Genomic DNA, 17,157 nt, shown 5'->3' on the forward strand with positions numbered 1-17,157 from the left:
GCCTCATTATTTGAACAATCAAAAGCTAATTTATACGAACAAACCCTTACATTACTTGGAACTTTATTTGGAAGAAATGTAGGGCTGCATATCCAAATTTCAATTCCCACAGCTTCCTTGCCTATTGTGCCATCAAAGTCCATGCTCCACAAACCAGCTTCATCTTTCAAATGTTGAAATTTTGTTTGCTTTTCTTCTTTTGCTTGCTGTCCATTAACTTTTTGTTGTTGTCGGAAGGCTGATTACTCAGCGGTACTATCAAGCTTTCGTCTTTCTTGATCTAGTACAGCTCTGAAATTTTCAGTGATCTCTAGAATATCTTCTACTTCAACTACTTGACTATTTACATCATTAAAGCTATCAGAATATAAAACAAAAGATTTCAAATCAGTATGTAGATAGTTGATTGGATGATTTAGAGGTTTCTCCTTGCTAGTGATCATGTACTTCATCTTTTTCTCCCGGTATAATTTCCTCAACTGACTGAACACGGGAATAGTATCATAGGAGAAATCAAGCTGCAATGTCCCTTTGAGTTTTTCTCCCCAAGATCAGAAAGAAGCATGCCAAATCTAGGAGGAATATCTACCACAACCACATCCATAAAAACATTCTTCGCTGGAATCTAATCTAAAGTGACAACCAAATCTTTAATAAGCCCAATGCACCTGACCCTACCAGAATCAAAGGAATATAGATCATGGTACTTGCGAGTGATATCTAAACCCAATTTTTCCATGATTGCTTTAGGCATGAGATTATGAGAGGCTCTTGAATCGAACATGGCATTGTGCAATACAAAATCATGCAATCTAAGGCTGATGTAAAAAGGAGCTACATCACTATCCTCAGACTGACCTTCTAATGCTAGCCCAAAGATAAGTTTGGGCTGATCATCCTCCACATTTACCATATCAGATAATGGATCCAAATTCAAAATCTTAGACACCTGACCTTTATAGTTGTTGTTCTTCATTAATTCAGTCAAAGGAATTGACACTTTTAACTTAGCAATTTCATTTTCTAAGCTAAAGGCTGATGTTTTCTCTACCTCTTTGATTGGAGCATCCTTCTTTTTAGTATTCTCCTTTGATACAATTGGCTGATTTTATCTTTCATTTACTGATTGTGTTTTGCTGGTGGTAGGATCAACTACCTCCTTTCCCTTTCTCTACGCTATTGGAGAATCGTTCTTTGGTGGTGAAACTTCCTTCTTCTTCTGAATTGGATTGATGGGAACTTCTCTACTCCTAAGTGAATATTGCCGTTGTTGGGCTATCAAAGCATTCATGTATCCCCTCTGATACTCATCAGACTCTTCTTCAAGAATTGTTTCATTTGCCAAGATGAAATCTTCGTCTTTTTGTACAGCTGGGCTTTCTGAATACTCTTCATCTTCGGTGATATAAATGGGCAGATCATCAGGTGTAAAGAAATGATTCTCCTCACCAATTATGTTCTCATCATCATCTGATTCTAGACCATGTACAAAATTCTACTATAGGGGTGTCTTTACTTGCTGTTGTGCCACTTGGTCTTGTGCTCTTTGTTCTCGTTGCTTGATTCTGAATTGTGGTTGCTGCTGACCATGAAAGTTTGGATTTTTGACTTGTGTTTCATGCTTATCTACAATTGTGATCCTATCCAACTTCTTCTCGATCTTGGGAAGAAAACGATCAGAGGAAGAAGCTTCCTCTTTTATGGTCACCTTCTTTTCGGCCTTTGCTCTAGCTCTCTTGGCAAGCAGATTTGCCTCAACGCTGACTGCAATTTTCTGCATGTCCTCCAATGTGGCCGGATCTCTTTCCCTCACACGCCATGTCGGGATCGAAGCCATTAGGAAATTTTATCAAAGCCAAGCCCATAGGTTGCTTTATATCAGCAGGAATTGCATTATAAACAGTATTGAATCTGACACAACAATCTTGGACACTCTCACCAACATTCCTCTTAATGTTCTCATATTCGGAAAAATTTTGAAGAGGGTTTTTCTTTACCTCCCAGTGATCCAAGAATTGTCTCTGAAGATTGGCCAATGTAGTGATACTTGCAGCTGGCAAATCTCTGAACCACTTCCGCACTTCACCTCCAAAAGTTTGCACAAATAATCTCATAGTCACAGTTTTGGAATCAATCTCATGAAGGTCAAAGAAATCTATCATCCTATCCACATGTTGTTGAGCTGTGATACTTTGAGGAGTGCCATCAAACAATGGGATTTTTCTTTGGTAGTCAGTGGGCATGGCATCCAAGTTTTGAGGCAACACAAGGGGTGCATATCGGGTAGCCATTGCTCTAGGTGGATTTACAACTGGCCTTGGGGATGTAGGAGGAGTCGGAACAATGATAGCAGTTCACGATGTAATTGGTGTATGAGGTGTCAAAGGAGGAGAGGAAATATGATATGTTTGAGGTGTTGATGGGATTGAGGGAGGAGAAGACACGGGAGGTCTCTGATCTGATATAGTGGACTGCATAGGAATGGTGGAAATGAAAGGAGGTTCGGTGGGCATTCCTGAACCATATGCAATTGTGGATGAACCAAGAGTTGCTGATGCGGATTCTAGGAACTCAGGAATATTTGAAGCCACAATGGAAGTTTAAATGTTCAAGATATAACTATCAATTGATCTATTTTCCCTTTTAGTTTCAATATCTTTGACAAACTCCAGATTTAAGACAGTAGAAGCAACAACACCTTCAGATTTAGTCTCAAACAATGATAGATCAAAACGTTTGTCAAATTCAAGATCTTCAAGATATTCAAAAACAATGAGACATGAATGAGATTTGAACATAGGAATCACAAAACTTTCTTATCAGAGAATTCTTGGGATGATATTTGGGTTTTCATACACGGGAGGAGGATCAGGATCAAGATTGACTCCAGTGTATCGTCTGGAAGCCAATGTGTTGAATTAATACCAAAAACCAAACAGACAAAATCAACTTGTTCAGCCTATCAAATTCTAAACTCATCATCCAAAGTATAGAATTGCTAAATGATACTGGGGTAATCGCTTAGATCAGATTTTAAGTTTATAAACTAGATCAGAGATTGACTGAAGTAGCATTCATCTACTTTTGCTAATGCAAAGCAAGAGAATTTCAAAGGCTACCTAGCTAACTTCAGGCTACGTCCGTAGTCTACAAAGCAAAACAATGATAATAAACTTTCTTCCCCAGTACGGTCGCCACTATGTTAGGGCCTAAATCTACCTCAGGCCGAGAAAGGTGATCTAGGGTAACATCAAACGACACTTAACTTGGTAGCCAGCCCTACCAGGTTGGGAGAGGGCTCTCTCCTTGTCAACCTCAGAAACGACGGCCAATAAAGCTTGAGATGACTGATGTAAAGACTAATTTTAGGCTAGGTATGTGCACAAAGGAGTTTTATTGAATTTAATTTTGGTTTGCTGGCTCAAATGTGAAAGGCAGATTTGGGTCCGGGGAATGGACATAGTCTTGCAGAGATCTCTATGGGGCGAGGTAGGTAAATGGTTTAGCACTTCAAATTGAGTGAGATGGAGAGATTTTAGACTGGTGAGGAGTTGAAGAGGGCATGAAGTCTCAGGGATCCTCTTCAAATAGCTGAAAACATCAATAACTAAACACACCCTAGGTAGAGCACTGCAACTTCAATGAATTCTACCTTTATCCTTGTTTCATTTAGTTAAGATGAACAGAGAGAGATGATGGCATACATAAAACACATATAAACTTGCAATTACAGAAGGAGGCACAACACCAAATCAAGTTGCCACAAGAATCCCATAAAGTGCTACAAACCCTGGTCTATTCCTTTGCCAAACTGCTGAAATGACTGTACAATAATGCTCAAAGAATTCACAAGAGTCCAACCTTTACCAATGACTGAAAAAATACTAGATATAGGCAACAAACAACTCATGCTAGACTTTACGGGTCGAATTCATGAGTTGAGGAGTTGTTTCAACAAGATCTAAACTAAGAATTGAAAAGTAGGCAATGGAACAACATGCCTCTAAAACCTAGGAAACTGATTCATTCAGTTGCAAACTACTTTTTCATGATGAATCTACCTCTATGAGTGAATATTTAGCATATTTACATCATAATCCATCAAGTCACATCAAATTACATCATGATTTTGACTATTCAAAAGAGAAAAATCAAACTGTGAAGAAACTAGGTGAAAAATAGAGTTTTTTGGCCAAAATGAGAAAATTACATCCTGTGCGCCACGCTCCTGTCCCTATGTGCCACGCTGCTTTGGAGCTAATTTTGGAGGCCTTACCGTGCACCAAATTTACTCCAAATGGGCTTGTTGGAAGTTTCTGCCTGTCTACTTTCCGCAAAAAGTGGAATTTCTGAATTTGGTCTCCATTTGCCCCTCCAGAAATGAGTTCGCCCAACACTGCTTCCTGTGTGGCTAGAAAGGGGCAAAAAGGTCATTTTGAGGTGTTTTTGGCCCTTTCAGAAGCTCAAAACTTGTCAAAATTTCTTGGCCATGTGAGGGAATTCATATTTTTCCATGAGGAATACAAAAATGCTCAGTTTTCCTCAAAAGGAGGTCCCTAGCAAAAGCGCGCGCTAGGTGGCGCAACACACCAGGCAGGAAAACCTGTCTTTTAGGCCAAAAATTCAAAATTTGCAAAATGTTTCCCAAATTTCTTGAAATTTGGCCTGAGTGTCCTTCATCAAGTGTTGTGTTGGGCTAAGGAAGCCTCAGCCAAGATATGGACTCTATATTTCTCTTTTCTCTTTGTCATGGATTTCTTCAACCTGGATTTCAAAGTCCTGATTCTCACTTTGCAAGCTTTGTTTCTTGCCAAGTAGTGGTAGGCCATGTGCCTCAACATCTTCTCTCTCTATTGGCCTTCTCCAACATCTTCTCCAAGTGCAATTTTGTCATCTCAAGCCAAGATTCAGGTTGAATTTCTTGTTCAAGAGTTGTCAACTTGGTTTTCCTCCTCTTGGCAGCTTGCCAGTTTGCTTTTATGTTTTTGAGCTCCATGATGCTTTGTTGATCCTCTAGCTATTTGTTTCTCTACTCCAAATATTTAATTATCCACTTGGATCTTTCCAGGTTGAGGGACAAGTGATGAATGTCATCTTACTGCTCCTGAATGATCTCTTTGAGCTTTGAGCTCAAATTACTGTCATCATCCTGAATAAGAATGAAATATACCTCTTGACCTCTTGAAGGTCCCTCATCATGCAAGGGCTTCTTACGCTTGTCCTGTACCTACTCTACTGATGGGGGAAACGAGACCCCTTCCACCCTTTGGTGGAGATAGTACTCGTTTTGCTGCTGCAAACAATCTCCTGGTGCCCTTTTGGTATGTGACAAACACTGGAACATTAGTGGTTTGTGTCTCATGATCCTCCTACTGATGTGAAGGCTCTCCTACCTCATGAAAAACTAATGGGGGCACTTGAGGACTAGTGAAGACCTCATGTGAGATGAAATCCTCCCATGAAACATTCAGTAGACTAAGCTGATGCAAAACCACAATTTTGATTAGTGCAAAGTGATAGATGCTATTATACTGCTGATGAGGAGGCTTCCTTTGCACTAATGTGGTCATCTTCTCAATATTCCGGCAAATGAAATAGGGGAGGTTCATCATCCTCACCCTAGTAAAGTGCATCAACAATCTAATATGATAGGTGTATGAACGAGAAAATCTGTCCTCACAGCTGAAATATTTAATTATGAGTTTCATCAAGGGAGCATATGTGTCATGTAGGTACCTAAAAGGGAAGACCCTACTGACATGTCTCTGAAAACCAGCCTTTATATAAGGCTCATAATGATCTCTATCCGCCATTTTCCCCTTATTCCACTACTCACCTACATTTGGAATGCCAGTTGCTTGAGCTATTGTCTCGGGTGTCAATGTGAATGTCACACCTGCCAAATTGACTTGGCCATTATGAAGATGGAGCACAAACAGTCTGGCCAGATCATGGTGGTATTTGACTCTTTCCACCATCTCACAAAACTGATAACAAGATTGATGTTGGAAACAAGTGACAGCAAGAGGACAGGCCAACAGCGCGGCAAGTGAAGTAGGCTCCTCCCAGTTATGTTTTCCACTCTTCTTAGGTCTCTTTGGTGCATGAATTTCTCTAGAAGAGTCACTGACTGCTTCCTCATTTCTGTCATAGGAAGAATCTGACTCCATGTTTGCCAATGCTTGATTTTTCTTAGATGAGTATGAAGATATTTTAGAGTGACAATAGGAAATTGTTGCTAAGAGATAAGAATTAATGAGGGACTATGGAGGGACTATGAATGAGAGGTTGGGTATGTTATTTGTAGGGTTTTGGGGGAATGAAAGGGTTTAGGGAATAATATTTAGGGTTTTGGATTGTTTAATTAGGGTTTGGGATAAGTAAAGGTAGGGATTAGGGTTAGTAATTTAGGGATATGTGGAATATGGAATGCGTAAATATGAATGAAAATGGAGGGAGAGGAGAAAATGAAGTGAGGGAGTGAGGGAGTGAAAATGATATGGGTGGGATTTAGCAGCAAAAGCAACAATTTGTAAACCCTAGGCAATGTTTTTTCAACAAGAAATGAAAGGAGCTAGGGTTTCAATATTTTCCCAATTGAATCACCATGAGCACTAAGAAAACTCATTCATTGGCCATGAGGGAGTGTCAACTTACTTGTAAGATGAGGAGTTTACAATTTGAAAGCCTTTGGAGGAAGATGTGAACGATTTTGGGCCTTGTAGACCTCTACGTTGCGCCACCTCACAAGTGTGCTATACTGCCTCGGTGTGTTGCACCCCTTATAAAAATGCACTGTAAACTACTGCCCAGTGCACCGCGCTAGATAGGTGCGTCGTACCCATGCTTAGGTGCGCCGCACCAGGGAGAATGTAAAATTTGCTGCGATTTTGTCTTATTTGCTTCAAAACAATTTTTTGATTGCTCACTCTTTCTCCCTTGAGCACAAATGAAATTTTTAAACATGAAAAATAATTTATATACATATGGTTTTTATTTTTCATTTACAAAAACCCACTCTTCTAATGTTTGCTCATTTCACTTTCTTTTAAAACTCAGTTTCGACATTTTGCTTAGCTTTTTCCTTTGATGGACTGAATGCTTTGACTTTTTGTTTCTTTTTTAGGTGGTGGAGTTGCAGAGGCTTGGCAAGGTGACCAGGGCTTCCTCTTGAAATTATTACATATGGAAAAAATGAAATTACATCAAATTTGTACATGGAACATAAAAAACTCTGTTTTTCCTCAAAATGGGGTTTTGAGGAAAATTAAATCACTGAGCATGTGATTATTGAAATTATTGTTGCTAGGACTTTATTTGACCTCCTCATGCACCTGCTAACCGTTATTGAGTGTTGATAAGACCTTATTGACGAAACCCTAGACCTAATCAGACCTAAAACCCTAAAAATGACTTTTGCAGATTTAAAGACAAAAAATGACTGCAGATGATCTAGATGTATGAAAATGGGCCAGTAGGTAAAGAACATGAGGGAAAATGTATAATATGGCACTACCGTCAAATGATCCAGGACCCTAATGGAATGCAGCTGATTGAGTGAGACACCTAACATGCAATGCAATAAGAGAATTTGATCACTAATGGAGGGATGAAGATACTGACACTAACAGGATCTCCTTTGAAAACTACTAGGATAATATCATCGGGGTGATGAGTCTCGTGGGGCCTTATCCTTGATGACTTGTGCCAATATAAAAATTGTCAAGGTGATGTGTCCTTCAGGGTTCCACCTGTGTCACCCCGCTGACTGAGCATGCCAATTGTCTTCCACATGTACAAAATGCTATGTGTCAAGTTATTAGATTTGTCATATGTCACCTAATTTTGGCCCACTAAAAACCTAAAATATGCATGCCGTGTTTCATCATCCTTAGGTGCCATGAGTCCAGAAGCTTTCAGATGCTGACATCATCATGCCACTATTGCTCGACATTGTCTCTATATGCAAATTATATTGTGCCATGTCACTAGTACGTAGGAGGAGGGGGTCCATGCCTTACTTTTCCATTGATTTCCTTTGTAAACGTTTGGTTGGGATAGGAATTCATGGTTACTACAACAAACAAAGTGTTTTCCATCTCCTTGGAGTCATCTCCACATGCATTTTCAACTAAGGTTCCTTTAAACTCGCCAGGGAAGAACTTTTGGGGTGATGTTTCCTTGTTGGACCATGAAATTCCTCTTGAGCTTGTTATTAGTTCATTCTACTAGCTCTACATCATCCAGACCTATATTCAAAGAACTTAACACTAGCACCTTCTTTGAAAATTGTCGAGGTAACTCATTGGGATTATGTGTCTTGGGTGGGACCTGTGCTATACCTCCTAAGGTTTTGATTTGTCCACCTTCGTGCCACCTATATGCTAATAAGGCCGTGGGGCCCATGGCCAGGTCATCAAATTTGAATTTTGGCCTGCTAACTTTGACTAACCTTATCTTTCACTCTTTAGGGCCAAATTAAAACTTTAAAAGATCTTTGGAAATCTCTTTCTGAGCACTATCCAACCATTCCATTTCTAGGAGCATCTAAGTTGATCTCCTAAGGTAGAAATTCCTTCAAATATTGGGCCTCCTAACCACCATAGTTATAATATTTTATATCTTTCTTCATTTAACCTGCAACTATGATGGTTCTCTACTAAATACGAAAACAACTAGAAGACTACCCTTGAACTTGAAAATACATTAATCTATCATCCTTACACAGTTGACATCAATGCCAACATTATTGTCAACAATCTACCCCTTTGGAATTGATGGTAATATTTCTAGACCTTTTTGTAACATCTCCCCCTGAAACCAAGTAGGGTTCTCTCCATCTCTACACTCCCCCTAGAATTTATAATCATCATTCCAAAACAATTTATATTCCACCTTTGACATCAATGGAAAAGGATGTAACAAGTGAATGAAACTCCCCATAACACTATAAGGAGTAGCATAAATATTTGGATCACTTTGCAGTCTACCCTTCAATTGAACCAACAACCTGAGTAGCTACCAATATTGATTCAATTTGAGTCATTTGGTTGTAGGATAAACAACCTCCATTTGCTACCTGTTGTGTTGTACAACAACCCCCCATTTCTAAAAAAGCTTTACTTCAAAATTTTAATAAGAAATGGGTCCCTTTTTAAATAAACTTAGTTAGATTTGTGAATTAATGAATAAAAATGGTATTGACCTCATTACAAGAAAAATCTCTATTAAAAGGCCCGATGTAAATGATTCATTTCATAAATCCTTTTCAAAAATACAAAATGTTCCTTTAAAAAACATTATCAATAATTCTACATTGCGATAAAGCGATCGAAGATCACATATCGCAATGACAAAGGGACATACACAAAAAATGGTCTCCACAAATCCTTCGATCCGATAAAAGAAATCACAATCAGGCATAAAAAATAACAAATGTACATACACAAGTAAGACCTTATCCAATCCTCTGCCTCAATAAAGAAATCGACAATTGGTAATCGTAGAAATAAAATACCAAAGGTGCACACACAAAAGGCCTCATCAAACCTTCTGATCCGATATCGCAATCGAAAATCGGCGATATCAAATGACAAAGGGATAAAAGCATAAGTCAAACCCCAATTTTCGATAGATCAATTGGGCACGCATCTCAAAGAAGGAAACATACACATGCATAATACTCCGCTCCATTATAATATCGCTTTTCAGCAATCAGAGATATTCATTACCAATCCTAAAACCTCTCCCTTTGAAACTCCTGATTGCAATTTCCGATTTATCACCGATCGCCCATCGAGGAAATCAAAAAAATGCTTGAAATAATCATTCTGTATATGATCGACGAGATGAGTATTTATGGTATTAATTCACCACGATTGGTAGTTCGAACGGCTATTAAATTTGACAGTTAAGAATAAATCCTTCAAAAAGATTTCATTCGTGGTAAATTCTTAACTGCATTTGTTTTATCGTATGTCAATAACTGTAATTCTGTTCATTGTCATATTGTCTTTCAACAGTGAAATCTTTGTGTTACGGCTTGCAATTTTCTGTGCAAAGTCTCTCCAAATCTGTAAATACAGAGAAAATGGGGAAGAAATCAAAGAATCCCATAGCAACTACTGTAGCCAAAGAACCACGACCGAGCAAGAAAGCACTAATATCAGATACAACATGTCTCGGCCTGGGAAATATTAGCTGGGAAAGCATTTATAATTTGAGAAAAGTAGAGGAGCCTGATGAATTATCAGAGGAAGCCACTGCCAATTCAACTAACAAGTCAGAGGGAAATCTCAAAGAATTGACTTGTTCTTATCTTCACAGGATAGTAGTGCGGGCCAAAGTCTTGCCATACACTGATGTTGTTAGATGGGTGGTTGAGAAAATCCCAACTTCAGATAGAACATTTTCCACAGCAGATGGAAGGATATTCGGCTCATTCAAGCCTAAAGATCTTAAGCAAATGTACCATCTACTAGAGCCCGAGAAGCACTACAACAAGGAATTCATGGAAGCATTCGCAAAGGAAAACAACTTGGAATTGGACTCAATCAAGCAATGGAGGCATTTCCCGGAGAAACACAAGCACAAGTCGTTGGGTAATTACTCTGTTGACTCATTGGCTTCTCCTTACTGCTATGCTGGAGCTATGATGTGTAGACTATGGGGACAACATGATTCTGCTAAATTCACTATAGAGATGGTCCCATTAATGGAAGCAGCAATTAATGGTTATGTTATGGATTGGGCAAATATTTTGTCTGATAGACTAGCCATAGGGATATTAGAATACAGAAGGAATGCATATACAACTTCCCGTATCATTCCCCTTTTCTACTACAACGCATATATTATGGACATTATTTTTTTTAATTCTGAATTCCTGATACTCGGATGGAAGTGGACTTCCCAGGATCCCAACCCAATTCATATTTATCACAAGCAGTTGTGGAAGGCACACTATAAAAGTCGACTGTACAGAATTTGCAATGATTTTGTTTCACTTGTATATTATTCAATTTTCAATAAGCCCACTCCCAGGATATCCCAGAATGCAGCAACTGATCTGACAACAGTAGGCAACTAGGTCGGAGAAGAGAAATTTACCTATGTAAGGTTTTTCATCAGTCTCACTAAACCTCATGTTCTCCCTCTGTATGTGCCTGATAAATTGTTAGCACAGAAATTGGCATATCAGATAATTATTGAAGGGACATCTAGAACCCTTAGAGATTCAAAGAAACAAATTTTGCCTATATTCCCCCTACGATGTGGCATTTTCACATTACACGACTACAAGCATGCAAAAAAAGAAGCAGAAAAGATTCATATGCTGAATCTTGCCACCATTCCTAACAGGAAATATGAACCAAACAACGTTGCTCATAATGTCAGCGCTCAAGCTAAAATTGTCAAGTTCAATCATGAAGATATTTTTTTGATGATTTATTTGCTTCAGCCGAAATATTTTTTCAGGTTAAAGGATTGGCTAGGATCAAATATGGAGAAGAACGGTTAGAAAATTTCAATAGGCTCAGATCCCATAGGTTGCAAACTCTACCTTTGGACCAATTAGCGATAGCCCCAATTGATCGGCCACAAAGTCAAAGTGAACGGAAAGCTACCAACAGAACTCCTATAGAGGAGAAGATCCCTGAAAAAGAAAAATCGCCAGAGCAAGAGTAGCGACAAGAAAAAGGTAGTGAACTCATTGAAACAAGCCTTTATGTTCATCCTAAACTACTCAAATAATTTCAACAATTTGATTCTATCATCAGTAATACTGAAAGTCTACAAGGATTCAATACACATGAGGTGACTACTGGTTAGAAATCAGCAATCAATATAGTTCTGACTAAGGGAACTAGCGGTCCACCCATAACTCAAAAGGATGTAGAAATAATTCCTGAGAATCCAACTGACGAAATTGTTTTACATGTAGAAGAAATACCAATGTTGGATGTCTTCTACAGCCCTAAGCATAAGGATATAATCAAGAGACAAAGGAAAAAGAGGATAATTGATCAATCTCCTCTTTTAACTTCACAAATGGAGATAACAAACGTGGTATAGAGAGAATAAGTCAACCCTTCTGAATATCTCACTAAACTCTCTTAGTATGCTGGAGCATACACAACAGCTACAATGGAAAAAGCATCAGAGGTAAGAAACTTGCTTAAAGAAAAGGAACAAGCAATTGTTTTGCTGGAAACACAGGTACAAGAGAAGCAACAGAAGATAGAGCAGTTGGAGCAACAGTTAGCAAACCAGAGACAATCAAATGATTAATTGAATGAGAAACTGCTCAAAGAAAAACAAAGGATTGATCAACATGTGATTCAGAAGCAACAAGAGCTATCCCAAGCATTGAACAAGCTGCGATAATTAAATGAACAGTTGAGAAAATCAAAAGAAGAACAGATCACTCAACTGTCGCTGCAAATAGAAAAATTAAAGGATATCTCCAAGTAGGAGAATTGAAATCGGAGGCTCTCCAACTTACCAAAACATTGTCTAATTAGTTGAGCCTATTATGTCATAATATCTCTCTCGTTCTTACCCTATGTGAAATTTCATCATCTATGATTGATAAGTCAGTTGATGTGAGACAAAAATTGAAGCAAGAACATGAAAGATTAACAGAGTTTCTCTCTTGGCAAGAAACCAAAGAAGGAAAAGATGCAAATCTACCCCAAATTCTGGAATCACATAACGAAATCCTATTCCTTGAATGACAATCCCAACTAATGAAAGAAGAAAGGGAAACATCAAGATGCAGATTGGCAACAAGTAATCTGGTTGAATTAATTAATGATACTCTTTATTTATCAAATTTAATCACAGAATGTACTCCAGGGAAACTCCCATCAGTGAAAGCATTAGAATAGACATGGAAACAGAAGCTGGAAAAGAGGGAAAGATTAATTGTAAGCATTCAAACTTTGACATGGGAAACCTTTTGGTTCTTCCTTGTTAAACCACACAATCAGCAAACAGCGATGAAATTCTTCACCGATGCAATCGGTTATATGATTCCCGAAGTTACTGATGCCACATATATTGCCCAGTTACATTCGTGCATGAGTCATCCGCCAGAACTGCAACCGATGCTTGCCATTTGCCAGCTCAGGTCACAAGATAGTTAGCTAAAATAGTGAACCACTCTGACCGACTACAACATGCCTATTTTGAGAAGATTATCAAAATTTTTGTGATTTGGTTATACTAGCACAACATTTATATTTCATAGTTTGTTAGTTTAGATAGTATTTATAGACCCTTTCATGTTTTTAGAAAGGGTCCTCAAATTTTTATATTAATACTTGGATTGGAAGTTGCACTACTGTACTTCCAATATATTTATTTTTATGAAAACTCGACCTGAATTCTAAGTTTTAATGAAAAGCATTTTTTTGTGATATGTACTATTGCTTCTTGTGAAAGTGTTTCCAAGTTGAAAGGTGGGATCTAAATGCGATTTATATTGGAGGAGACTCAAACACATATGCTACTATTATCTATGTTTTTGTTTCATAATTTTATGTAAACCAACATTTATTTAATTTTGTTATTATTGATATATGTATATGCTCCTACAACAATTCTTTCACTTATCACTATTGAATGTTTAAGAATTGTTATTTTTCATATGTATATGTATCAGTAATATATAAATATTAGTGTGATAACATTTTAATTATTACTTTGTTTAACTAATTGAACAAAGTAATTATCATATGAATGAATATTTTTGTTTATAAGTAGAGTCATCTATATGCCTACTTGCCAATAAGAACCATAAAAAATTGCATTAAGAGAAACACTTCCCGAGATAGATTAGTTATTTATATTGCTATATATTAGAAAATCAATCACTTATTCATCCCATTTATAAATTATTGGGAAACTGGTCCCATTATATCCAGTCAGAGCCACCACACCAAATGGAAAAGGAGTTGCTTTTAAGGTTCGGACCGAGTGGTTTTCCCCGATGTTGATGCAACGATTTTTTAGGCATCAACATTTTTGGAGCTAGAAGGAGGGAATGAACTATAATTGGCGAGAAAATCCAAATCTACAATCCATTCTAAGAGTAAATCTCCCTCCACCTCACCTCTGACTTCTCCCTTGCATGCTAAAACTCCAGTGTTAAAGCGAGAAGTTGAGGAAACGAAAACCACTGGTCAACCCCAAAACATCTCAGATAAATCAACTCTAGAATCTTCTGAAGTACAGTCTCTAATCCAAAAACTTCAAAGATTCTCCATATCACCATAGAAATCTGAGTCACCTCAAGGCAGTGTGACTTCGTAATTCATTCCTTCTCACCCCCTCACCAGACTTTAGAGTGAAAAGATTGGTATTGAACCTACTGAGTTACCTTTGCCTAAAAGGAAAAGAGCAAGGAAGACAACTGAATGATCTGATAGTGAAACCTTCTCATCATCATCATCCATTTCATCTTCTCCATTGCGAAGTCAACCATCCACTCCTCCACTCCAGATTGTCATTCAACAGGGAACGACAACTTCAACATCTATTTCCCATCCATCTCAAACTTCAATATCTATTTTCCAACCATCTGGAACTTCATCTGCACTATCATATATTAGTAGCTCGACAATGGCACAAAACCCATGGAGTAGTCCTGGTGCAGTTGCCATGTCTACACCTTTAAACCCATTGCCAGCTCATCTTAAAAAATGGTTGCCAAAATTCAATCCAGATGCAGGCATACAGGCAGACGAACACATAAACAACTTTATGTTCTCAGTCAACTTAAAAGGATTTACTGAGGAAGATGTGGTTGTTAGACTTTTCCCTTATACCCTACAAGGATCAGTTGGGTCTTGGTATTTTTCCCTACCATCAGGATCCATTACTAGTTGGAATATTTTTCAAGAACAGTTCTTAACTAAATACGGTGATGACAGATCTGTAGCAACGTTAATCAATGATCTTTCAAATCTTAGAATAGAATCTAAAGAACCTATTAAAAATTTCAATTCACAATTTAATAAACTCTTAAATAAGATTCCTACTACTTCTAAACCTACTGAACAAGTTAGAAGTGAATGGTATATAACAACTTTACCTTCAAATATAGCTATCTTTGTAGATAGAGCTGGAAAACCTACCCTAGCAGAAAATATGAAAGAGGCAATTGCTGTGGAAAAACTTATCATCGCCTTAGAAAAGAAAGCTGCTCTTGAAGATAGAAAATAAAAAAAAAGGTCTCCTTCAGAGATGATTCAAAGAAGAAAATGGTTAAAGATCCATATGATATAGAAGGTCTCCAAAAAGTTCTAAAAACTATGTCAAATGAAATGATAGAAATCAAGAAATAAATAGCTAAGACTTCAACTAAAAAGCCATTTAGAAACTTTAAGAAACCACAATCAAAACCCCCTAATGCTATATCCAATGCAGATTCAGACCCCGAAGATGATGAAGAAGAAGATATAGTCTTATCATCTGAAGAACTAGAAGAAGAGGTAACAGTAGAATGTCATGGGATGTGGGACTTCATTTTGCCCAATTTTGATACTGAAAATGAACAGGAAGCTTTCCCAGTAAGTACCAGGAGTAAAAGCACTCCAAAAACTGTTCAAGTAACTCAGAAGAAAAAGAACATGGGTACGACTACTAAGGAAAAGACTCCCACAAAGAAGTCTACAGTCACTCCTACTCAAAATCAGCCATCAACTTCCAATCTACCTTCAACATTTAAAACATTAGTAGTTACAGAGTCTATGGATTACAACATCATTGAAGACATGAAGAAAATGAAAGCAAATATCATTATGTTTGAGCTTAGTAAACTCAAACATCAACAAAAATTGTTGCTGAAGGAATTGGATGTAGTACCTTCTTCTCCTCTTTCGAATGTTGTATTGTCCAAAGCTACTAATGAGTCAGGTAAACCACCACTTGGTAGAGTAGAAGCTACTGATTCTATTCTAATTGGAGATAGATCAAATTCCCATACTCCTCCTTTTCTCTTGGCCTACAAGATTTATAATAGAAATCTTCACAATTGCTTTATATACTCAGGGGCCTCATCGAATATAATGTCGACCTCGGTTTGTTATAAACTGAATATTGAGCCCCAAAAGTCTACAATGCATATTTTCCAGTTGGATAGAACTAAGGTCCAAGTATTAGGAGAAATCAACTCGGTTACCATTAGGTTATCAACTGATCCAAGAGTGGTTTAGAGAATTGACATATTAATTATTGATATTCCTGAGTTCTATGGTTTTATTTTAAGTAGATACTGGTCTGAGAAACTTGATGGTTACATTTCTACTGATTGGTCTCACATGTGGCTGCCCTATAAAGGAAAGCCAAATCAGATTAAGATTGATTGGGAGACGCAAATGACTCATACAGTGACAGAGTTTGAACAAGAAAACCAGCCTATAGCATTCAACAATAACATTCTTGGTAACTACTCATCTGAATCTTTCTTTGGTAATTTTACTGCTCAATCATTACATTTCTCAGTTAATACTTTCACATCTCAAATCGAAATTTTTTCCCAAATAGATACATCAAGGTGAGTTAAAATTGTTGAGGAAATTGTAAATAAAACTATATATAAACCTTTGTTTTGGTCATTATATTTTGATGGGTCTAAATCTAATGAAGGTGCAGGAGCAGGATGTATTTTAGTTAGTCCTGAAGGAGAAAAGACCATGCTATCATCTAGATTAGAATTTGAGTGCACAAACAATACTGCTGAATACAAAGCCTTGATTCAAGGACATTAAAAAGCAATTGGTCTTAAGGTACAATATTTGAAAGTGTTTGGTGACTCTGAAATTGTTATAAAACAAGTTAGAAATACTATACATTGTCTTTCTAGTCATCTTAAACATTATCAATCCTTGGTGCAAGACCTTGTATCTCATTTTCTAGCATTTAATATTTCTCCCATTCCTAAATCTCAGAATGCAGCAACGGATTTGCTAGCCAATGTTTCTTCTAAGCTCCTTCCATCTAAAGATTACAGTCTCGATAGATTTCCAGTAGAGTTAATTTTCAGACCATCGATTCTTGATAATGTCACTAACTGGCAAGTATTTAATCACGACGATGACATTTTAAATTTCTTAACTTTTGATAAGTCCTATAATGATCAAATTATTAATG

The sequence above is a fragment of the Pinus tabuliformis genome, chromosome 8 (genome assembly GCF_031772625.1).
Source record: "Pinus tabuliformis cultivar Carrire ecotype Pingquan chromosome 8, CPIR1, whole genome shotgun sequence".
Classification (NCBI taxonomy): Eukaryota; Viridiplantae; Streptophyta; class Pinopsida; order Pinales; family Pinaceae; genus Pinus; species Pinus tabuliformis.